Source organism: Protopterus annectens, chromosome 7.part0, assembly GCF_019279795.1.
Source record: "Protopterus annectens isolate FY-2018-M chromosome 7.part0, PAN1.0, whole genome shotgun sequence".
NCBI classification, from domain to species: domain Eukaryota; kingdom Metazoa; phylum Chordata; order Ceratodontiformes; family Protopteridae; genus Protopterus; species Protopterus annectens.
Window position 1 is genome coordinate 1,455,139,244 of NC_056739.1, and position 25,737 is coordinate 1,455,164,980.

The following is a 25,737-nucleotide window of genomic DNA, read 5'->3' on the forward strand; positions in this document are numbered from 1 at the left end:
GATCTCTTACGTATTATACATTCACTTTACCACAGTGCAACCTCAATTGTAAGCATTTAATGGAAAATGTAAACTGTTTATGTTCATCTCTCCTTCTGTGTTATTTTGTTACATAAACTGGACAAACATAATTTGCTTTTGTTTTCAGGGCAGTGATACCATTTGTCAATTTGCTGTCACAAACAAATGTTTGTGTGCAGTTTTATTCCCAGTCTCTTGAGGTTGTACCTTGAAAACCCAGCTTGAAAATTATGGCATTTTGTTTTTAAGCTAGGAATTGGCAATGTGAAAATATGCAATGTCAAACTGACCCTGTTCTTGACCTCTCTTTTTTATTTCACCTTCTAGAACTAGTGTATTTAGGTCTTTTAACATATTTTTCTAACTCTTCCAAATCAGGCTCTTTTTATTTTGCATTATCTCTTTGTTTTTCTGAACATTCTCAATCTTATTTTTGTAAATTATTCATCTTTTCTGTGTCCTTCTGTAATTTTTCATTCTCTTTCCTCAGAAATCCAATATCTGCCAATGTTCAGCTATAGTTGTATTGATTCTTTATTTTAACACAAGCACTTGTTTAATTACACTTGTTTAATCGTTTTGCTTGCAAATGTCACATTTACTGTTTTGTTTTATGTACTTCTCCAGATTGTTCAGACAAGTCAGGGAGTGCTTAGGGCAAAGCAGCAATTAGCTGGGCCATTTTACTTTGACAGCTATTCAAGTGTTGAAAATCAAGCCGCTAACTTTTGATGACTTTCCTGACCTGAAAAATAAACTTAATACTGGTGAGCCCCTTTAAGAAGCACTGTAGAGCAGCAACTCTTTTCACATCTGCCATCTCATTTATGATAATATATTTCATCACTATTTTCAGAAAAAAAAGTCTTCCAGTTTTATTATCTTTTCTCTGTATTTAAAAATAGTGTCACCTGTCCATGGCTTTTGTAATTCTCCATTTTAGTTAATGGCTTCTGCAACCATTTGCACTTCCTTATCTCTTTTGAGAGGTCAGACTCTTAAATCCGCACTTCTACTAACATCATAAAATCAGCACTAGCTTTTAATCTCAGGACCAAAGTATTGTTTGTTTCATCCCTCTTAGTACCTTTAGATCTGGAATTAAAAATCTCAGACAAAGCCCTGACTTTAATATGTATTACTTGCTGTTGCTGGTTGGCCACTTCTTTTGCAGCAACATTTTCTGGGAAAAAAAAACAAACTCTATTACCTTTTCTAAAGTTCTTGCTGTTTAACAATAGGTTTTGTTTTTTGTTTTAAAAACAAATTCTACTCTTCAACATTATTTGTTCACGTTCTCGCACTTTCTTACTGATAAACAAATATTTAACTTCACTTTTCACACTTATAACACATGACTGAAAAAAATAGACTTTTTTCTGTTTAATCAATGATACTTTGATGCAAAATGCTGTCATTGTGCTGGACCATATAATTATTTTTAAATAAACTTAGTCGGTCGGTACCACTTTCATTTGGAAATGTATGCAACCTATCAGCACAGCCTATCATTGTTTGTCTTCTGTGACAATAGCTTAATTTTCTGTGCTATATTGTTTTGTTTATTATCTCTTTTCCTTTCATTTTTTCACTATAGACAGTTTGTAACTTCACAATAAATCTCACCAGGATCTTATCTCACATGTTTTCCAACAAAAACAGCTTTTTGTTGTAGTACATGATAATTCCACAGTACTGATCCAGTTTCTACTGACACAGAGTTTAATTTCTAGAAATAGCACCTCCAACTATGGCAGCACTAGACCCCATGTAGTATCTTGTGTGCAGAGTGCACTCTTAAGTTCTGTCAACTTCTTCAAGCTCTACGTGGGCCAGAATGCCACAACAGACAATATCTGATTTGAGAATGTTCATTTTTATTTAATTCCTTCAGTATCTTTCATTTTAAACTTTCTACTGCAACTTTGTTACCACAGCATACTATTCTCCACTGCTTTCTTTTCATCTCCAGTCACAATTCATTAATGAAAGCACTTTGCAAAATACCTTTGTATGCCATTCAGAAAGCGTTGTTTAATTTCCTAGTCTTTCCTCATAATTCAGTAATATGTCAGAGTATAAATACCATGCCATTCAACTTCTTTCACACAAAGCCTTTTTCTTTTTCATCAGTGCTGGGCATCAGTGTGCCAGTAGATCATTGCTATTGACCTTTTTTTTTCATCCCTGGTTTGGCACCTGTGTCTCTAATGTAAACAGGTAATCTGCAAATGGTTCATCTCCCAGGCCCATGCTTACACTTATCAAGGGTATCAGAAATTGTCAGAGATTCGGGATGCATGGCTAGGCTTAAAAAGGCCCTTGTGGTCATTAGCCTAGTAAACACCTATGAACCTTGTGTAGTACAGGTACCACAGTTCTCTTTTAACTTCCCATGAACATTTTGTGTGACAAAATCTATCATATTTTATACAGGATAAATTCATAAATGCAGAAACAACACCTGGTTCATGTCTATAATGTAGTGCCTCCCAGCTTCATACAGCAGTTAACATATTTGACAGATTGTAATTCACTTTTGTCTGTTTTGTACTGCTCAGCCTACTTACATTGTGAAAGTTCACAACTGCCTGTTGGATAACACAGTTCATAAGAATTGTACTACAACAGGACCCTTCAATGTATTCTTCTCATGAAGCACCTTAGTAAATTCAGTATGTAATTTCAGCAGATATTGCTTATTAGAGAGCCTGTTAGAAATTGTATAAGTAAGCCACACATCAAAATTCAGCAGTGCCTGTCAGAATACATCTGTTTCATATGCAGCACTTCAGCATTTGTTACTGCAACTTTTCTTTAGGCTCAGTTTTGCAGAATCACTTTCCTTCCCCAATTCTGTCAAACATCTGTAGTTTCATCAACATTTTATTTCCATAGGGTATACAACTCACAGATTGTTTTCTTTGCTTTCATATGCACATCCCCTCTAAAAGCACATTTGCTCATTAGTGATTACTACCGCATAAGCTCCTCACACAAAGAAAATCCTCTGATAAAACTTCTTTCTCTCTCTTTTCCAAGGTGTTATACCCCTCCTCCCCTTGCTTAATCCATTCAATTACTAGGAAACATTTTTGATACATTTTCATTGTATTTATCTAAAACAGAAATTAAAATGTGCCTGCATTCTTCAGCAGATTTGATATGTTGGGTTCATGTGCTCAAGCAGAAGATGTAGTTTAACTATATTCTTCAGCATTTTCTTTTGTTTCAGAAATAAACTAGTCCACTTATCAACCAAACTACATTTCTTTATTGCAGACTTGAAAAATAAAATTACTTCAAAACAACCCATAGGACTTTTTTCAAAACCAGATAAAGTTGAAAGATACCATATCTGGTTTACAATTTCCCACATAAAGCAGTATAACCTTGATAGATTATTTACCTGTCCAAGCTACTCACAATAGATTATGCACAGTTGGGCTCCCTTTCCAAATCAGTTCTCACCATGCTTATTCACTAAGGTTAAAGCTCATACATAATGGACACCCTACTCCACTCTGTCGGCTTTTTCCTTTAACTCTATACTTGACCTCTTTCCAATAGTCACCCTCTGAGGACCTGTTTCTCACTGTGCTGATAAAAGGATACCCTGCAATAGCCCTGTACTGCAGTTCACTAACTGCATAACTTTGTTCTGCCACCATTGTTTTTTCACTACAAATATACATGTGTGTGTGTGTGTGTGCGTGTGTGTGCGTGTGTGTGTGTGTGTGTGTGTGTGTGTGTGTGTGTGTGTGTGTGTGTGTGTGTGTGTGTGTGTGTGTGTGTCTGTGGAGATCTAACACTAGCTAAGACAGTGCATAGGTTTAATGGAAAAAAAGTTTGGATTCTAGTACAAATTTAGGAATAAGAAACCCCTCCAGCTGGCTCCATCTAAGGATTTGAAATCCCTGTCTCACACTGCCTGTCTTGTCTTATTGTTCAGTTGGACTGCATAATTTGCACTCAATCTGTTTTACATGGGATCTAGTGTTACCTGTCTTTTTCATACCTAATATGCTCCTGAGAAGAGTTCTTCAAATTTGTCTCAGTAAGATGATGATCTCAGAATGGAATCTTTCATTTATTCAGAAACTTTCTCTTGTGCTTCTTTTCAAATACATCATTCTGCACCCGTCAGATTTATTTTCATTGAAGAGAAATCTATTGTCTACTTTAATGTTTTCAAGAATATTGTTGGGGTTATAACTTTTGATGAGCAAGGAAGCTTTTATAATCCTCTATAAGGGCAGAATATTTCCGCCTGTTAGTGCTTCTTTCTGCATAAGATCCTGACTAAGAGTGCATCTAGTCAAATGAGTCAGTCGTCCAAGTTTTATTTCTACGCACAGAACAAAGACTTCAGATATTTGTATTATATGGATTCTAAAAGACAACCTTCAATTTAATTTGTCAGAACAAATGCTTTTTATCAGCTGATGCAGATGTTCATTTCTTTATTTCAGGATAAAGTGTAAAATAGTAATTAGAGAAGAAACATTTGCTAGTGGCTAGCCTTCCAATCAACCTTTTCCAATGTTGCCTGCAGTTCCTTTTTTTTTCAATAATAAATCGTTATTCTTTTCCAATTGTTAATACAATACTACAACATATATACATTATATACATGAATGCTTCCAACAGTTGCATAAGATCATTATACATTGAGATAAAATTCTGAAAAGAGTATTAAAAGATCTAGTATCAATATACAGGCTTATCAATACTAACTTCCATATTAAGTATGTACTTCCAGGGGAAAACTGGATTAGAACATTAAGCTAACACAATGTTAAAGATTTGCTCCCATATTTTTGTATTATTTATATTTTTCTTATGATCTTTAATTAGTAATTTATGTGCTAAAATATGTTTTATCGCTACACTTTTAAAGTTTTCCCATGAAGTCTGAGATGGATTCAGCCAAGTTGTAGCTATATAAAGCTTCATTAATAAGAAAATATTTATGAGTATGATCATTTGGGATCTGTCCAAGTTATTCGGAGGAATATAAAGAATCATAAACTCCCAAGAAAGTGTGGACTGTTGATAACCCATTTTTTGTAATTGGATTTTTAAAGAATTCCAAAGTTTGAATATACATTTACAGCTCCAGAACATGTGTAAAAGGTCAGCCGTTTGATCGATACGATATGGACATTTAGGTGAATTTTTAGAGTTGAATTTATGCAGACTGAGACGAGTGTAATAAGCATTGTTAACCTGCAGTTCCTAACCATGAGAGTTGATGGCTTACCCTACAAGAGGTTTTGCTATTTCTGCAACCTTCTTCAGAGAAATCTCTGCAAGGAATTTTTGAAGTTGAAATTTAGTCCACTAATCACAGGTTTATCAAACATTACAGATCAATATCCAGCACAAAGTACTGTATAGAATTTTTTTAATGATGTAGTTCAAGGTACCTTAGCAAATACTGCCCCCAGCAAGTCCATTGCTTGATAATATATACAAAGTTGAAAACTTAAGACCAGGAAATAATACTTTTGCTAAGGCTCTCACCATAAGGATATACATGCAATATGATTCTCCTGACCTCAGTATTAGGGCTTGCAGCCATCCTTCAGATCTTTTGGCCTAACGTGTCTTTATATCTGTGTTCATGAGTGCCTTAGAATGAATGCTTGAATGGTAGTTGAGTTGTCAAACATCCTGGGTTTTCTCTACGATAACAGGAGGCCTACCATGTCTTTTGGCAGTTTATGTTGATGATGCATATGGTCTTTGCCATTATATTTGTTTACATGTAGTAAAATATTCTTTGCTATTATATTTGAATCATGAAGCCTTTGATTTTATGATAAGGTTCCTTAAAATTAAATATCTGTTGACCTTATCTAATAAATTAATGAATATACTTGAATCCTAAAGAGAATCAGCCTTATTATGCCTACACTGGAGACACATACAAAAGCACAAGTATACCACGAGTTACCTATGTATTCTAAAGTCATCCATATACCTTATTTTGCCAGTTAGTATTGATATTTTACAGTGAGACATCAAGACATGTCTTTTCTGTACACTTTCACACTGAATCATTATCTGATGTGGGCTATAACTCTAAACCTGGACGGGGCTGAGATTTACTGTTGTCAGTATATATTATACATCACCCCACCTTAGTTGCCACAGGCAGCACTATTACTGCAGGCAAGATGAGTTCCATAGTACTCATCACAACTAGCAAACTCTGGTTGGCAAAAAGATAATAGGACTACCTATACCTAAAGGTAAACACTGAGACCTGGGAAAGGATATGGGATATCTATGCTTATGGCAAGTAGTTTGTAGCTGTACCATAACTCATATCATGGATCCATAATCTTTAAGTCACACTGACTCTTATGATTTGCAAATAGTTATAAAAATATAGTCTAACCAGTTTTTTGAGAACTACTTCTGAATTTTAATGCACTTGACTTAAAACAAGATGCTCAAAACACTTCATTTTTTACCTTTGACACCCACACTAACCATGACTGAGAGAAGAATGTTTTTCAGTACTGTTTGATTAGCTTTTAAACAAATTCCAGTAATCTGAGCCCATTCTATTCAAAATGTTTAAATTACACCAGAGTTGTGAGACTTTGGAATAGATTATTTAATGGGTAGCAGGGTCTTAAGTTGCCTGCATCGATGCTGTGGGAATTTGCCTCTTGGACTTATAACAATTCAGTGAACCAGATTCAATGGATCAGCAAAGCTACTATGCAACTTTTTGTTTATTTGTCTTGCTCTAGAATTCTTTATTGGGTTGACTGGGTCATGGGGCAGTCCATTTTTGATGGAAGCCCATGACTGCTGAAATATGTAGTATGTATTAATAAATACCACAATCAATTAAGTTATTGAGTTATGTAGGCATATGTCACTTCAAATAAGACAGCCATGCAGGAACTAATTCCAGTTACTAGGGGCCCCCTGACCTGAATGATGACCAGCTATGTAACAATGTTTAGCTGGTCAATATCACACATAGGGTGCACAAATGAGTGCAGGTAGTAATATCCCTTATCCCATGGTGTAGTTACCTCAGATTTGATTGTGTTAAGCAGGGCATGCATCAAAGGGTTGAGGAGCTTTGCCCTATGAATAACAATTTGTTCGAATACCATTTTAAATAATCTGTTTTATTTGAAATTATGTTAATGCTACTTGATTTGTGATTGGCAGTCTTAAAAATGTGATTATATTACAAATGGCAATAAATATTTGAAAAAAGACTTCAAATCTGATGAAGTAACTTTGGCAAACCAACCAAACAGACAGCTTCTAAAAGCATAGCATTTGTAAAAGAAGACAAAGATGACATAACTTAATGCACATGAAGATCCATAAAAATCACCTCATAAAACCACACCTGGGATTCAGAAAGGCTTAGTAAAATGTGGAAGCCATACCTCAGAAAGTTTCCACATCTCATTAAGCTTTTCTGATTCAGAGATTGCTCTATCTCTGTGTTTTTCCTTCCATGAGGGCATCAGCACGGAAAGCAGTCTCATGGGTGAAACTGCATGCTAATGTGATAGTCCAGGGTGTTCTTAAAGCTAATTAGCCATGTTGTCTTCCTTGGAAATGCTCACAGCTCCAGATTTGCTTGGCTGAATGATTTTGAAACTCACTTCTCTGAATAACATTTTACACTAGGAGTAAGCAACCTCTATAAAACATGGGGGTGACCCTTTCATTCCTATGGGAGTACTCATGATGCAGGTAAGTTCAGCAAAGCCACAGGAGTTGGGGTTGTTAGTTAATACATGTGTGTAGTCATGTGTGTGTGTCTCTAGAAGCATGACTAAGGCTGCATGATTTGTGTGTGTGTGTGTGTGTGTGTGTGTGTGTGTGTGTGTGTGTGTGTGTGTGTGTGTGTGTGTGTGTGTGTGTGTGTGTTTTTATTTGTTAAGCAGATGAGTAGGCTGGTCAGACTGACCTTTTTTCAGCCATGATATAACTTTGTCACATACTGAAATAAACATAAAGTAGCAGTAAGACAATTCAGTACAGCTTTTCAAAAAAAAAAAAAAAAACTGCAAAGTAACTTGACCATCATAGTATGATGCTAGTAATGCACAGGGTTTTATTGCTAGAAAGAGTAGTTAAAAAGTGATTTCGACATCATAATGCATTAGTAGACTGCACAGGAATTTTAAGTTACAGAATGTTGTAACAAGTTGTCTGACATCATAATGTATTACCAGCTGTGAACAGAGTTTTATTTTTTCAGAGACTTTGCAAACTAACTCATACATCAGCATGCAGTAATGCTTCTACACAGGGCTTTGATCTCTCAGACTGCAGTCACAAGGAACATATACACTGCAGTACAATACTATAGGTTCATAGGTCAGTACTAAGCTAACTGCCCTTGCGAACCATTTTAAGCATAGCCAATTATCCCTTGTGAGACTCAAACCCTGCACTTTGTGTTTGTAAGGCAAATACCTTAACTATTGGGCCACTCTCCCACTAGTCCAATGCAGGGCTTTTTTCACAATTACTTTTATTTCAACAAATTCTTAGTGTATATGAAAATACAACTGTTACAACAATGAAAAACAATAAAAAAGGCCAAACAGTTCAATTACAATATTAGGTTTATAGGTTCATAGGTAGGTACTAGGCTATCTGCCCAAAGGCATTTATAAGCCGAGTCAGAATGTGTTGGCTTTCGCCGCCCCCTTAGATTAGTTCCCTGTGCCTCTGTCCAGCAGAGCCATTGAAGTGATCCCTGGGGTAAACTTTCTGTTGCCCATCCACTCATCAAGGTTTCTCTTGAAGAGGGTTAGCGAGGAGCTCTGCCTAATGTAGACTGGAATCTTGTTCCAGAGCATGGGAAGACTCTGGGACAGGAATCTATCCCTCCAGCACATCCTATTTATTGTTGTGGTGAGGTTTAGATCCCTGGAGCATGTGGCTCGAGGGGATATGGTTTTCTTTAGGTGGAGCATGTCCATCAATTCTGGGTTGGACATGGCCTTGTATGTCAGGCAGAGATCACCTCTGAGTAGGCGGTATGCAACCAAGTACAGCTGGAGTTTATTCAGTCGAGCTGCATAGGGCATCTGCTTGAGGCCAGTGATCCTCTTGGTGAGGAATTTCTGTGGTATTTCCAGTTGTTGCAGATGTCTTGTAAGGTACATCCCAAATGGGGCATTGTACTCTATGATTGGTCTGATGAGTGATGCGTAGAGGGGCCCAATGACCTCTTTCAATCTGGATACAAACCCTTTTGTGATTAGGTGGGCCACATAGAAGGGTTTTCTAACTACTTTGGCAATGTGATTATCAAAGGAGAGGTTACTATCTACTTGGGTTCCCAGATCCCTTATTACGTCTTTCGTATTTTGGGGGCTACCACCTATTGTGGTAGTTTGTGCGTACTTCGTTTTTTCCAAAGGGGATGACTATGCACTTTTTGGCATTTAGCTTGAGGCCATGGTTTTGACAGCAGGTTTCTGTCTCAGTGAGACCCTTTTGGAGGATGTCTGTGTCAGCCGGAGAGCCAATAATAGCCCCTAGTTTGCAGTCGTCTGTGAACTTGGTCAGCCATAGTCCTCCTGTGCTTGCCTGTATCTCTGAGAAGTATATGCCGAACAGGAGGGTTCCTAGTACTCAGCCCTGGGGAATGCCACTTGTAACTGGTTTAGAGTCAGACCTAGCTCCCACAACTCTTACCATGTGGGTTCTGTCCATGAGCCAGTTGGCAACCCATCTTGTGACGTAGGGGTGTATGTTCAGGCTGGTGGGCTTGTCTATAATACCTGAGTGGGGAATGGTGTCAAAGACCTTTGCGAGGTCTAGGTAGGCTGTGTGGACCACCTTTCCCTCATCTATAGCCTTAGTAACTGTTTCAAAGAAGTACACCAGGTTTAGGAGGCATGATCTGCCCTTAACAAAGCTGAACTGGGTAGGTTCCAGTGTTTGGAGTTTTCCAATGTCTCTGTTAATGAGATCCATGATGATGCGCTCCATAGCTTTGCAGACCAAGCTAGTCAGGCTTATAGGGAAATAGTTCCCAGGGTCCATTGTGGCTCCACCTTTGTGGAGCGGAATAACTGTTGCTATGCGCCACTCTGGGGGCATGTAGCCTGTGGAAAAGATGAGTTTAAACAGTGTGTTTAGGTGAGGGGTTAGTTCATCTTTGAGCTCATGAAGGACACAGCCTGGGACACCATCCGGTCCCATTGATACTGTGTTTTTGGCTTTGGAGAGGGCTGTTTTAACCTGAGTGTCTGTGATTTCAGGGGCACTACATTCTTCTGGTATAGTTATTGGCCCTTTTGGGGTGACAGAGGGGTGAAGTTTGCACTGAACCTGTCTCCCAGGATGTTGGCTATATTGGTCAGTTCAGTGTATTTTGTGTCATTCTGCACTAACTCCGAGCAGATCTGAGAATTGCCACTTAGATTCTTGACATAGCTAAATAATGCCTTGTGGTTATCTTCGGAGTCTATGGCAATTTTTCTTTCGAAGCTAGCCTTGGATGATTTTATGAGGGAACGTAGTTTCTTGCTGATACTGATCAGGGATGTCTTCCCTTCTTGGGATTTTACTCTTTTCTGTACTAGTTTCCTCCTTCTATTGTATAGCTTGTTTATGGCAGGGGTCCACCAGACTGGTTTCCTTTTCTTGGAGGAGTGAGTCTTGGTTTTGTTTGGGATAGCACGATCCATGTATTCTTGTAGGTGCCCATAGATTGCATTAGTAAAGGATTTTGCAGTTTGGACATTTTTTTTTCCTTTAGCATGGGGGCTTTGAAACTTCCCACCTTGGTCTTAAGTAACATGAAGTTTGCTTTTGAAAAGTTTTTCACAGTGGTTTCTTTGACCAGGGGTGGTGGCGGAATGTGGATATCCAGAGTGATTAGTTTATGGTCAGATCTAACCAGCGAGGGGGTTGAACTCTGGTGTGAAACACCAGTCGCCCATGTTGGTGATGACCAGGTCCAATATGTTGTCACCTCTGGTGGGGGTGTTGACCAGTTGATCCAGGAAGTTTGAGTTTATAAATTCTAAGAAATGTTGGGCAAGGGAGTTTGTACTTGAGAAGATCTCCCAGTTAATGCTTGGGTAATTGAAATCACCCAATATCAGGGTGTTTGCTAGGACCTTTATGTTTCCCAGTGTTTCCAGGAATGCAGAGTGGGGGTCCTGAGACATGCTGGGTGATCTGTAGCAAGCTATAATTTGAATAGCAGTTTTTCCCTTTGTTAGTTGCACATGGATGATCTCTGAAGCATTGTGCTGTGCCACTAACCTGGAGGTGTGGGTATCCTTGATGAATAATGCATACTCCCCCGCCTTTTGTATTTCGGTCTGGATTTTGTGGTCGAAATGTATGGTATGAGTTGTAGCCTGGTAGTGCTGGGGTGCTCTCGGGAGCCTTAAACCAGGTTTCTGTTACTGCACATATATCTATTTTCTCCATACTGAGGAGTGTCTTGAGTGCGTGCATTTTGAGGTTTAGACCTCTGGCATTGAGTAGCATTACCCTCAGTTTTTTGTTACTTGTGCTATTTATGGAGGTGGGTTTGTCTTTTGAGCCTTGCCTAAAAAAGGCACTATGGGGGTGGCAAGAGCCTTGACCAGTATTCGAAAGCCTAAGGGTGACAGGTGCAAGCTGTCTCTAGCGAAGCAGTGTGGCTTGTTGAGCATGTCATCCCAGGCTGACAGACACTGGATCCCCTTTGAATGACACCAGAAGCTTAGCCAATTGTTGAAATTGACAATTTTTTCTCTATACCGTGGTATCATTCTTGGTGAGGGCAGGATGCTACTCAGGGTCAGGGTCATACCGGCCTGGGCTACGTGATCAGAGAGCTTTTCCATGTCTCTTTTCATGTAGGCCAGGGAGATACGTCTCAGGTCATTCACACCAACATGGACAATGACAGAGTCATATTTGTACTTGTTCTGGAGTGACCTGAGTGCTTGTGTTATGTGGGGGATCCTGGCACCTGGCAGGCAGCTAACAGTAACCTTCTCCTTGTTCAGCCTAGTGTGTGGGAAGTCAATGTGCCTGACTATAGAGTCACCTATTACTAGTGTGCTGGGTGTGTATTTGCCTTAAGTGCTATGATTGTGTGGCATACTGATTTTGTGAAGTATGTGTTTCATGGTTTGTGTTGGGGGGTGGAGGTTGCTTGGATGTCGACTTTGGTGGTTTCTGTTGCTTTTGCAGATTTTTATTTAGAGCCTCCAGGTATGTTTTTGTGTATTTATGTGTGTTTTTTGCCGGTGCTGGTTTCATAGGTCTACGTGAGACTGGTGGTGTGATGCAAGTAATTCCTTTCTCCTCTGGACTGCCTGGTCCAGTCTTGGGTTGAGAGACCTTAGCCTCCAGTTTGGCTGTATAATTGCATCTCTTGCATGTATTAGTGTTTGGTGAAAGGAGGAGAGAGTTGTCTGTGTATATGAGGCAATTGTAACATTGCCTCAAAATGCCCAGATTCACAAGTTGGACTGGAGAGTACACCTGAAACTGCCCTTTGGACATGTCTGGATAGGTACAGTGAACTGTTTTACTGCTTAGCTGTTAAGGTCGAATACAGAGCCTTGTCCTTATTTAAGAATTGTTTTAAAATAAATATATGTTGCAGTTGAGGGCAATTCTTATTGTATAGTATGTTCTCATTGTATAGTATGTTTTTAAAGTTGTTTTTAAAAGTTATGAACTTGTTATTATGTTTGTGGGACTTTAATTGTCCAATTTACTTAATTATTTGATTAATTTGAATTAGTATTTAAGCCACCTGAGGGAAGTATGTGTTGGTCTGATGAAGTTTGAACACTCTGTCAAACGAAAAGCGCTTAACCATTAAACTTGGAGTTTATTTGTGTCTACCTGCTGTGTGTTACCTGGCTTGCCTCAATTTTGTTGTTTTATTTATCAGTTTGTTTGTTTTTTTGAATTTACAAGTTTCCATGGTGTCTGAAGTTGAGGTCAACTTGGGTGATAATTCGTTAGATGACACTCCTGGAATTTTCAAAACTACGGTGATTCAAAATAATGTTACAACCCCACCGGATATTGACTCTATGAACAACAAGTTGTTACATTCTTTGATGTCAAAAATGGAACTGTTATTCGAAAGATTGGACAAGGTGGAACGTCAGCAGTGTTCCACTACCGTCCAACCACCTCTTTCGCCTCGACTGCAAAATTTTAATACCAGAACTTGCGATGGTCCAGGAACCGGTAATGTTTTTCAACCAGCAGCTGTTCCAACAAGTTTGGACTGTGGGCAGAGGAGTATTCCGGCTGGCATTAATCATCCAGTGCAAGTAACATCAAATCCTAAAACAGGACAGAACGGCGACTTACAAGGTAATAATAGACAATTTATAAGACAATTTATAGCTAACGCTAATTCTAACTTGCCAATACATAATACAGCTGCGTTAACATCTTTAGCAGCGGCTGTTCAACCTGTGCTAACTGCTTCTTTAACATCTGAAATGGCGAGCACTTCTGTTTTATTACCAAATATTGCCAACTGGATGACTGATAATTTTTCTTTTGGTGCAACTAATGGTTCAGAAATTCATCAGCCTTCTGATTTTGAACATGAAAGTATTGACATTTCATCTAATCTGAAATCTCTTGACTCATTACTGGTTAAGTTTAAGAAAACACAACTTGAGGTATCGTATTTCCATGAGTGTCTCTCATGGAAAATAGTGCCGAAAGGCTGGAGGCATTACCAGTACCCTACAGGTTTGGTAGCTAACTCCATGTTCCACAAAGACTTACTGGATTTGTTCGACAGACAGGGTTTTGAGTTATTAGAAGCTATGATTAAACATTATTCCCTTTCTGTCGTGAACTTAAATAAGCAAATAGCTGAATTAGATGAAATAATAAGACTTGACAAGGAATTTCTCCACTATAAATTTGATTATAGCCAAGTTTTTACTAGCCTAGAGCAATACTTAATCAAACTCAAGAACAACAAAATTAAAAAATTAGACAGGGACACTAAAGCATACAAAGAGGGGATGGCTTGTCCCCTCCCTTCTGCAGCCCAAGTCTGGCATGGCTATAAAATCAATAACTTTTCTGCTTCTACTAGATCAACAATGCAGAGTAATGCAGTGAATGGTATGGGTAATGATTCCACACCAAATCCACAACCATCAGATAACGTTGCTTCTAATAAACCTTTAGTGCCATTTGAACTAAGAAGGAGTGAAAGACTACAAAGTTATAACAACAAATCAGGGTAGACTAATACTAATATATATAATCCTAATTTTTTAGGAGCAAGGCCGAAGACAGGCCAATATCAACAGAGAACAAAACAGAAGTCCAAGAACCAAAGGGTGTAAATGGACATAACTCTTTGAACACCTTAGAGTAAGTTTCCAATGCCTCTTGTGCCCTGGACATAAATACTGTTCTTTGTGAAATAGACGAAATAAGCAGTAGTGATGTTCTTTCGACTTGTTTAGTCCAAAATGACTCACTTGATTACCAAGCCGGTAATGGTCCCAACATAGTGACTAATTTAGACGGTGATTTCAAAGTTTACAATTTTTCTGGTGTTAATATCATACCCGAAATGGTTGAATTATTGTCTAAAGGGTACACTTATGTTCCCCCGCAGAAGTTGGATGTTGTTAGGTCTATTATTGATGTTAAATTGTTCACAAAGAAACTCAATTTTAACCTTATGATGGGGGGAGAAAGTTTTATTAATAGTCATCAATTTAGAATACCGAGTGTTTTCAACCCACCACTGCACCCTATTTTGCAAATTTTTGAACTTATGTGTGAGTTGGACATTCGACAAACATTTCTACACCAGCCAAGCCACCTATCTGAAAATGTAAACACACATATTGAAAAGGAATGTATTGAATTTTTCAGAATCCATTACCTTCGGGTTTGTAAACCCGATAAAGGTGGAGGGATGGTGGTTTTCGAACAGTCCGATTATGTAAATCGGATGAGATGCTTGTTAAATAGCCCATCCTACTCATGTAGTTCAAGATCTGAAGTTAACACTGCCGATTTACATATTAAGAACACCTTAGAAGAAATGTTTGTAGAAGGGAGATTACACATGTTTAATTATATGCCTACAATGTATCCTAAATTTCCATGTTTGTTTGGTATCCCTAAAATTCATAAAGATGCCAGCAACCCTCCTATGCGCCCCCTTGTTGATAGTAGAGGTTCTCCAACATACTCTTGCGCCAAGGTTATTGACTCAATCCTACAAAAATTCTTGGTTTATGAAAACCAAATTTGTAAAGACTCATGGTCCTTTTTAGATAAAATCAATAAGTTGGTTTTCGATAAGGACTATAACTTCCTTACAATAGATGTTAAAGACTTATATAGTTGTATTCCTCATGACATAGCTATGGATTGGGTCAGGGAGGAGTTAAGTTCACATGGTTGTTCTAGGAGGGAGTTAGATTTGGTAGATGAACTAATGGAGATAGTACTTAATAATAACTTCTTTGTTTTTGGCAATGATTTCTTCTTACAGAAAGTTGGTGTAGCAATGGGTTCTCCTTGTGGAGCTAGTATAGTCAATTTGGTAAGGGCACGTTGGGAACATTTGTTTGTGCTATCAAATTTGAATATAAAGACAGATTAATTTTTTATACTCGATATTTGGACAACATTTTTATTCTTTTCAATGGTGGATAGGATAGTAGATTATTTTAATGACTCTACTCAGTTTCTGAAGTTTACATCAACATTTTCTAGTGAGTCTATAGCCTATTTGGACATATTGTTGTCTAAGGACTATACACTTCAGAAATATACTGCCAAGATATATAGGAAAAAAACATATTCTAATGCTTTTTTACATTTTTCAAGTTGTTACCCTTATCATCAAAAGCGGGCAGTTGTCAAGGGCCAGTTGGTTAGGGCAGCCAGAATTAACACTCTTGAAAAAGATTTTTATGATGAATGTTTGTTGTTAAAGAATATGTTTTTGCATCGTGGCTACCCTGAAGGTATGGTCAATGATCTTGTCGAAGAAGTAAAGAAGAAATGGTCTAAATGTTATTATAGACCTATTTTAGATAGTGAAAATGTACAATATGTTTACGATAACATCTCCGACTTTTTCTATTATTGAAGACCAGAACCCAAACTGTGACCCTTTGTCTAAAGTACCATCTTTTATAACAACTTACTATGTAAATAGTAATGCCTGTTTCAATATTATGTGTAAAAATTGGGCTATATTTATAGGGTGACACTAGTATTTCCAACAAGGTGGGTGATAAACCCACAGTAACATATAAAAAAGCAAAATATCTTAAAGTACTACTTGAACAATGCCAGCGTATTATTCCTAGAATAGAAGGCATGTATAAGTGTCAATCTTGTAACTATTGTCAATATGTCACCGAATCAAATAGATTTACAATTAACAATCGTCAGTACATTCTTAAATGTAGAGTTAATTGTAACTCTAGAATGATTGTTTATTTAGCCCAGTGCCAGGCTTGCCCTTCATTTTACATAGGTAAGATGGAGAGACGTCTCCGTGACCATGTATATGAACACATTTATGCAATTTGAAAATGCAAATCTGAAAATGCTTTGGCTAAGCATATTATTTCCCATCCAGACCACAAGTTCAAGTTTATGATTATAGATCAGATGAACGAAGACTTTAGGGGTGGTCCAACTCCCCTGAAGCTAGAAGAACTTGAACTATTGTGGCAAATAAGATTAAATGCTTATAATGCTCCTGGTCTAAATGAATGTTGCTCTATTACAAGTATTTTAAAGCTTAAAAGCTTATTGCGATAGTTCTACTTGTTGACTTAACCTTGATACTTCCAGTTTTTAACATTTTTTAGTAGATTATATTTAAGAATTGTTTTAAAATAAATATATGTTGCAGTTGAGGGCAATTCTTATTGTATAGTATGTTCTCATTGTATAGTGTGTTTTTAAAGTTGTTTTTAAAAGTTACAAACTTGTTATTATGTTTGTGGGATTTTAATTGTCCAATTTACTTAATTATTTGATTAATTTGAATTAGTATTTAAGCCACCTGAGTGAAGTATGTGTTGGTCTGATGAAGTTTGAACACTTTGTCAAACGAAAAGCGCTTAACCATTAAACTTGGAGTTTATTTGTGTCTTCCAGCCGTGTGTTGCCTGGCTTGCCTCAATTTTGTTGTTTTAAGGTATGGGCAAACACAGAAACTTGTAACACAGCCCTGAATTCAGCACTAACCTGAAAACTGGACTAAACTAGCTTAGAAAGGCAGGAAAACAAGTATATTTTTTTAAAGAATAAAAGCAGGAAGAGGCAATGCTCCTGTTTTTTTAGCTGATTTATTACAAGACACACAAGCGCTTTCACCACAAGGCTTCTTCAGGTGTATAAAAACAGCACTCAACACACCCATACTTATACTAAGCATTATCTACTCACATGGTTAAAAAGAAAACACTCTTAAGTGTACAAGGAACAATTGTGTTCAGCCTACAATAAAATGCATGATAAAATATATATAAACTTATAAACTTCATTACATAAAAACTACATTTCATAAAAACAATACTACAAAAAAGACATATATACAATTACATATATCTCACATAAGTATAACAGATTCTACCTACGTAATGGTCTATTTTTCAGGATGGGTCTCAATGGTACATGGTCATTAAGACCATGTCCTGTGTTAGCTCTTAATTTCACAATCCATTTAGCCTCCATGTTCTCAGTTTGAACTCTGGTATCACCACCCCTCAAGTTCTCATAACATTTACTTAATACCATAAATGTAAAGGTGTGTTGATCATTGGTTTCCTTAATAAGTTTTGCTAAAGCATTGAACACACTACCCTTCTTAATATGGTATAAGTGTTCCCTGATTCCTTAATATGTATGAAGGCATTGTGCCTCGGGGTTTGAGAATTCTTAAAATGCCTGCTCAAGCGGACTGTGACCATTTACTACTAAGTGAATGGCAGAAATTAAATCTACAGACCAGTGCTGGTTACTTAAAACTGTCTGACTTTGCTGAAAAAGAAGAAACAAAACTATAATCGCCCTTAAGAGTTTTTTCTTTTTAATCATGTGACTAGTCAGTGCTTAGTATAAGTATAGGTGTGTTGAGTGCTGTTTTTATACACCTGAAGAAGCTTTGTAGTGAAAGCACTTGTGTGTCTTGTAATAAATCAGCTGAAGAAACTGGAGCCTTGCCTCTGCCTGTTTTTATTCTTTGGATTGGTTTCGTGTTTCTGCAGAGGTACCTGGTTACTGTTGGAATTATACTTTGTTCTGCTTAAGTATATTTTTTTTTTTTTTTTTGTTTCTTTTCAGAAAATAAAGCAGATACAATAAAAAAAACACTTTAAATTCACAGAAATGGCTATCATAATTGAGTGTGTAGCCTACAACAGTTAAACAGGTAATTTAAACACAAAAACAACTTTGTTAAAGTGCAGGCAGTAAAATAAGTACAATATGTAGCTGAAACAAGCCTTTTAAATCACAGAAACTCTAGAAAACCTGCGTTTTAGGCAGAAGTAGCTAAAGGCAGCAAGAAAATGCAGAAAAATGATACTTAACCACTCAAAAGTCTCTCTTTTGTCTTTCTGCTGCTGTAGAACTCTGCAGGGCACCAGGCAGGAGCTTGCTCAGCTGTATACTAGCACAAAAACCTTGCAAATGCGGGTTTATAGCAGTGAAATGAAAGATATAGAAATTAGCCCAAAATGGCCAATAAACTACTAATTTCTGGGCTGAAACCACTCCTCCAGGGACAGATAGGCTGCTCAAAGCTCCCTCTCTCACAGTGAACAGAGAAACTTCCTTCTATTTAAGTAAGGTATGGGCAAACACAGAAACTTGTAACACAGCCCTGAATTTAGCACTAACCTGAAAACTGGACTAAACTAGCTTAGAAAGGCAGGAAAGCAAGTATATTTTTGTTTTGTTTTTCTTTTTTCAGAAAATAAAGCAGATACTACAAAAAACACTTTAAATGCACAGAAATGGCTATCATAATTGAGTGTGTAGCCTACAACTGTTAAACAGGTAATTTAAACACAAAAACAACTTTGTTAAAGTGCAGGCAGCAAAATAATTACAATATGTAGCTGAAACAAGCTTTTTAAATCACAGAAACTCTAGAAAATCAGCATTGTAGGCGGAATTAGATAAAGGCAGCAAGAAAATGCAGAAAAATGATACTTAATCACTCCAAAGTCTCTCTTTTGTCTCTCTGCTGCTGCAGAACTCTGCAGGGCACCAGGCAGGAGCTTGCTGAGCTGTATACTAGCACAAAAACCTTGCAAATGCGGGTTTTATAGCAGAGAAATGAAAGAGATAGAAATTAGCCCAAAATGGCCAATAAACTACTAATTTCTGGGCTGAAACCACTCCTCCAGGGACAGATAGGCTGCTCAAAGCTCCCTCTCTCACAGTGAACAGAGAAACTTCCTTCTATCAAAGTAAGGCATGGGCAAACACAGAAACTTGTAACACAGCCCTGAATTCAGCACTAACCTGAAAACTGGACTATACTAGCTTAGAAAGGTGGGAAAACAAGTATATTTTAGTTTTTTTTTCAGAAAATAAAGCAGGCACAATAAAAAAAAACACTTTAAATGCACATATTACAAAACATGAAGTACATTAAGCTATATAAATTATATGCCACGGTGATGCATGTTTAAAATTAATCCACAATAAAATAACTGAGCCACTGCAGTTAGAAATTTTGGAATAAGTAAGAAACATTCAGGATGAGTAGAATAAAATACTTGCTTTGGTACTAAAATGTAATAAAATTTAGAAATAGGTAAACAGGAGATAGTAGTTAAGGTTGAAGGGTTAGTCAGCTTAGATTTATAAAGAAAATAAATATATCATATGAAAAGCTGATAGGTAAAAAAAATATATCTAATATCACTAACCAGCATTCAAGAAGATGGGGAACTTGAGTGATTTTCTTTGATATGATCTTATAAAACAGATAATACCTCAGTAGCAGACTGCAGGGAAAGCACTGCACACTCAAGTCACGACCAGAATATGGACTTCATCAGAATCACACTGTAAGTTAAAAAGTCATATATATATATATATATATATATATATATATATATATATATATATATATATATATATATACATTCCACAATTAAGATTTTTTCCAAACCATTAGTCCCTCATTTTACATTACCCTAATATCATTTCCTTTCCCATGCTAATATACACTACAATACTAAAATAATATAGAATAAATATAAAATGAAGAAGGAATGTAAAATGTATGAGCATAATGTAAAAATATGTCTTATTTATACCTATAATCATATTACAACACACACACAATTTACACAAACACTTTTAAAATAATGAATTAAATTGCAGTAACATTTCCATATGGCAAAAAACTAATATTATAATTTTGCTGCCCTCATTTTCAATACTGGGGCCAAGGACAACTGACCACTCAGACCAGGCAAAGACTCCTGAGTTCAACCACTGCTGCCAAATATAATAGAGAAAGTGAAAAGACAAAAAAATGGGGAAGTTGGAGAGGGATATAAAGAGTATGTGGAGGGTAGAGCATATCTATCACCCAAATATAAAAGCAATTATTTTTATGGTCAACATCAGTATATAAGAGAAACTGGGTAAGGGATGGATGAGGGCCCAGATAATAGTAATACAGGTCAAGCTGAACAAGAGAATTTATCTCTGGAAAACCCTTTATAATTCCCCCCACTGAGGATGTCAGCCAGGATAAACAACAGGAGGAGAGGGAGAAATCTTGACATTTACCAACAAATGGAAAGTCCAAGACATCCAAGGTGAAGGGGAAGAAAGGGGCGAGGGAAAACGTAATGCCCCAAATAAGGGACTCTACTCAGGAACAGGAATGATTGGATATTCAGGTAGATGGAGTGACTTATAATTTCATTCATTTTAATATATATATATATATATATATATATATATATATATATATATAATTATAGTACCCTTGAGCTGACCCCTGCCCACTTCTCCCTGTTTATTAAAGGGTTCACTTTTGTACCTTGAGATTATTAAAGGGGGAAGAGTGGTAAAATTAGGTGTAGGTAATGAGCTGACGCAGAGGTGGGGTATTTGAGAGGAAGTGAGATGGTTATGATGAGTGGGTGTGGTTACTAAAAGTATAAAGGAAATGATGTAGGTATGGGTTGTAATAGAGGTAGAGTAGCTGGACCAGGCCTTTTTCCCCCTTGACTGTTTGTGTTATTCAAAGAAAACTATCAGCCAACTGCCATGAGCAAGCCACCCAAAAAGGAAAGAGTAAAAACAGAACTAACATGTCTACAGACTACTGGTGCAAATGTGGACAATGTAATACAATTTATGATTTTTTTACCCCTTACCTCAAGGGCTTCCCTAATTGACTAAGAATTTAAGTATAGCTAATAGCTGTGAAAGTAAGACAATTGCTTCAATGTTTCCAATAGGAAATACTGCAGCAGAATAGTTACCCACATGGGGGAGGGGACAGGAGATGTTTTCAGCACCTACTAGTCTCACTGCTGGGATTAAGCGATAAACAGACTGCTAAAAAACTGCTAAGGTACTTTTCTTTGCACGCCACCGGTATGTTCTTACACATACCTGCTGGGAAACTGCAGTGTTCTTTGGTGAACAGTTTAAACTTAACTGTCTCCATAGTGTAGCAAGGATGTGTTTCTAAGTTTCAGTGAGTCAGCATCATTGTGTCTACAGTAAAGGAAACAGAAGAGTTTAGTAGGGTAACTTGTGCACTGTTGAATAGTGTTCTGCATTAACCATCATTTTAGTCAAATAGCACTAGTTATCAGTACAGAAAAGCACACCTTAAATATCCTAATGTTCTTCGGTTATAATTATTTTGGAAGCCTGCAATAAGCTAATGAAAAGGAAGTACTAGAACTCATTTCAGGTTGGCAAATTGCAGCAAAGTGTACAAACTGACTGTCATTGTAATGGCAGCTGAGAGAAAAATATTGCTTGTCACCAGAAAAATGTGGTATTAAAAGCACCTGAGCAGTGGTTATTACATGCAAAACACAAGTACATTCAGATTTCCAGGTAACCTGCTCTGTATTGTCTCAGTTTAATTTCTGCAAGACTTTTGGGTTTTTATTACCATGATGGGAATGGACCCCATTCATAAGTCAAACTATGACAAAAGTTCATGAAATTAGTATTCTTTTGATTTTTGATCGCAGCCAAAATTGCACTTTGCAGCACCCAAACTGTCCCCAGAAATGACTCCTTCTGTAGTTCATACTGAGTTGTCTGTATTGGTAACATATCTACATGTTGTTGTTGTATTTTGGCTTTTCCCGGTTAGGGGTCGCCACAGCGGAACTCCGGTCCGCTAATGATTGGCAGTAGATTTTATGACGAACACCGAGGTGCCAGGTCGACGTTCAACCTTCAATAAAGGCACGCCAATTTACGCATGTCTTTCGAATGCCCACCCAACCATGGGGAGGACATGCAGACTCCACACAGAAGGCACTCCCTGCACTCCAGCTGAGAAATGAACGGGAGAACCTATTGTTGTGAGGCAACAATGCTACCGCTGCACCACCGCAGATTCCCATACAACTGTAAATTAATTTTTATGAGACTCATTGCTTCTACTACTGTTGGAAATGTCTAGGTATCCTTCTTCTGCATTGTCCTTGTTTCTGACTACAAATCCTGGTGTTTTATGAGTTTGTGTCTCTCTGTACGTAAGACAGTGTAATCACCAGATGTAGCAATTTCAATGATCAATGCTACTTTTGTCTTCTTTTCATGGGCTACTGTATCTGGTTTTCTTGCATCTATTTTTGAGCTGTTTGTAATGGTGATCCCATATGATATAAACATCATCATTTTCTGTAATGCATTGTGGTTCATGTTTCCAATGCTTCTCAGCTACTTCATTATTATAATGTTTGCATATTCCCCAGTGCAACAGTCTTGCCACATTATTATGCCTTTCAGTATACAGGACTTCTGCCATTAGTGCGTAACACCCAGCAATAAGATGTGTGACTGTCTCCAATTTTGTTTTACAAAACCTGCATTATTTTGTTTCTCTGGCATGTTCAATGGACTTTGTAAACCAGCGTGTACATAGTCCACTATCCTGGGCCACCAATATTAACCTTTCATTTTTTGGTTTAAATTCACCTCTCCTTAACTATTCCTGCATTAGATCCTGATCAACATGAGGGTGCTCCAGAAGTTTTCTGTACTTGCAACTATATTTATGCTTTTTCCACATTTTTTTGCATCCTCAGCTGATCCTTCACCTTATATTCTTTCTTTTGTTTTTTGGCACATTCAGTTGCTGCCTGATTTTTATCCACTTCAGGTGTCACATGACATCGATATGCTTCTGCTAAACTAAGTAGGCAAGTCTTCTTAGACTTGTTCACCTCGTGTTTTAAAACTTTCACTCTGTTTGGCTCTTATGAGGTCAGCTATTATGTATGCAATCCTACAATTGTAGATTTATACATGTAAACAATTTTGAAGAAGCCAATACCTCCTTCAGAATGAGGAATATATAATCTTAGTATACACTGATTTTTTATAAATCATTTGATAAGCATGAAGCATTTTTCTTGTTTTCCTGTCCAACTGATCCAATACCTTTTGGAGCCAGTCAAAGTTAGAACAGGAAGAACAAATTGGTCTATAGCTTGGACTTTGTTCCTGGATGTCGGGGCTGTTTTCAGTATTAATTTCAGTCTTCTAAAATATTCCTTTCCAAGTTTTATTCACATTTGCTTTTATTGTTGATCCTTCATCAATTCCCAAATATTTATATACTCCTTTTTGCTCAATTTCCTTTATACCACATTCCTGTCTCAGACTGATATTTTCTTGGTGCTGCAGCTTTCCTGCTTTAAAGGTTGCTTTTGCACATTTATCAGGACCAAATGACATTCTTATATCACCTGAGAAATTTGTGACCACTTGCAATTGTTCTTTCAATTCCTCATCTGATGAACTATACAGTCTTAAATAATCCACAAAAAGAAGATGAGAAGTCTTTACACTTTGTTGTTTGCTGGGAGCCAAACTGTAGCCATGACCTAATCTGTTAAGTAGACAGCTAATGGGTTAAGGGCAAGACAAAAGAGTTGCGGTGACAAAGAGTCACCCTGGAATATCCCCCTTGATTTTTTATAGCTGCACAGTAATATATCTCATTTACTTTTGTTACATGAACAGTCTTGCTTACTGTGTTCATTTGTTTTGCCAAACTTCTAACTTTTGTAGTCTATTACTTTCATTAATCTTAATATGTTTATCCATATCTATTAAATCAAGCAACTCTTCCCTTACATTATTTTCTTCTAAACTAAGGGCACATTCTTTGTTTTCCATTCCCTGTAGATGTTCCACAGAAAATTCCAGAATATTTTCCTGTGCCATATTCTCTTCAACTTCATCCTGTGTCATCCATTGTGCTTCCATATGGGAACTGACTGGCCTATCATTCTACAACATTGACTGCATCAGTTACCACAGTTTATTGTTCCTTCCCTTGCTGTGCAGCTCCAACTAAACTTTTGTATTGGTTTCCTACTGAAGGCTCTAAAGTATCTTCATATGGCAACTGATCAGATGCTCTGATGCTTTCCACTCCATTGGCTTCTTCTTAATTTGGGGATTCATTATTTTATCATGTTGTGATGTTATCAGAGTTAGATTTTCTACATTAAATCCTTTGCTATGCAGGTAATCCATAACTTCAGTTTATATTTCTTTAACTTCTACATTACTAATCCCTTTTTTTACTTCCCCCCTTTGTTTGCTTATTGTTTGTATTGTAAAATTTTCCATATCCGAATGCCTTGCCTGTACTTCTCTTCAAATATCTTTGGTGCTGCTTTTTTGTATTGATTAGTTTTGCTTTCTCCTTTGCATAAATATTGCACCATATTGACTCTGTTTTTCTTCCCCATGTCCATATTTCTTCTTCAGATGTCTCCCGCTCCTCCTGTTTCTCCTTACTTGGGGGACTCATTATTCCATCATGCTGTGACATAACCTGTGTTAGCTTTTCAACACTAAATCCTGCAGGTATTCCATAATTTCATCTTCTATTTTTTTTTAATTTCTCTTATGCTAATCATCTGTTCTGCACCCCCCTTTGTGAACTTATTTTTTGTATTGTGAAATGTTCCATATCTGTGCATTTGCCTGTATTTCTCTTCAAATATCTTTGTAGCTGCTTTTTTGTATTAATTAATTTGGCTTTCTCCTTTGCATAAATATTGTACTGAATCAGATCTCTCTTCTTCCCATGTCCATATTTCTTTGTTTATACCTTTCAGAACTCTCTAGATTTTGTTCTTTATATTTTCTCACTTCCTCTGTCACTTCTTTTTTCCAAATGGCCTGATGTTTCTTGGTCTATGTACTGTTTTTCATGAATCTGTTGTATTAATGAAAACAATTTTGCATTTGAAGCTTTTGACAGTTGTTCTTGTGCAAATATTTTTCTTTCCTCTAATTTCTCTCTAAATCTTTTTGTATATCTTCTGTCCAGAAATTCTGGGTTTCTGGCAAAATAGTAGCAATATGTAATTTCTTTCTTATCCTCAATATTCAACTCTATAATTTTTATGGCTCTTTTTAGCCTGTCAGTTTTAGTGATTTTTATGTACTACTACCTCCTTCTATGATAGG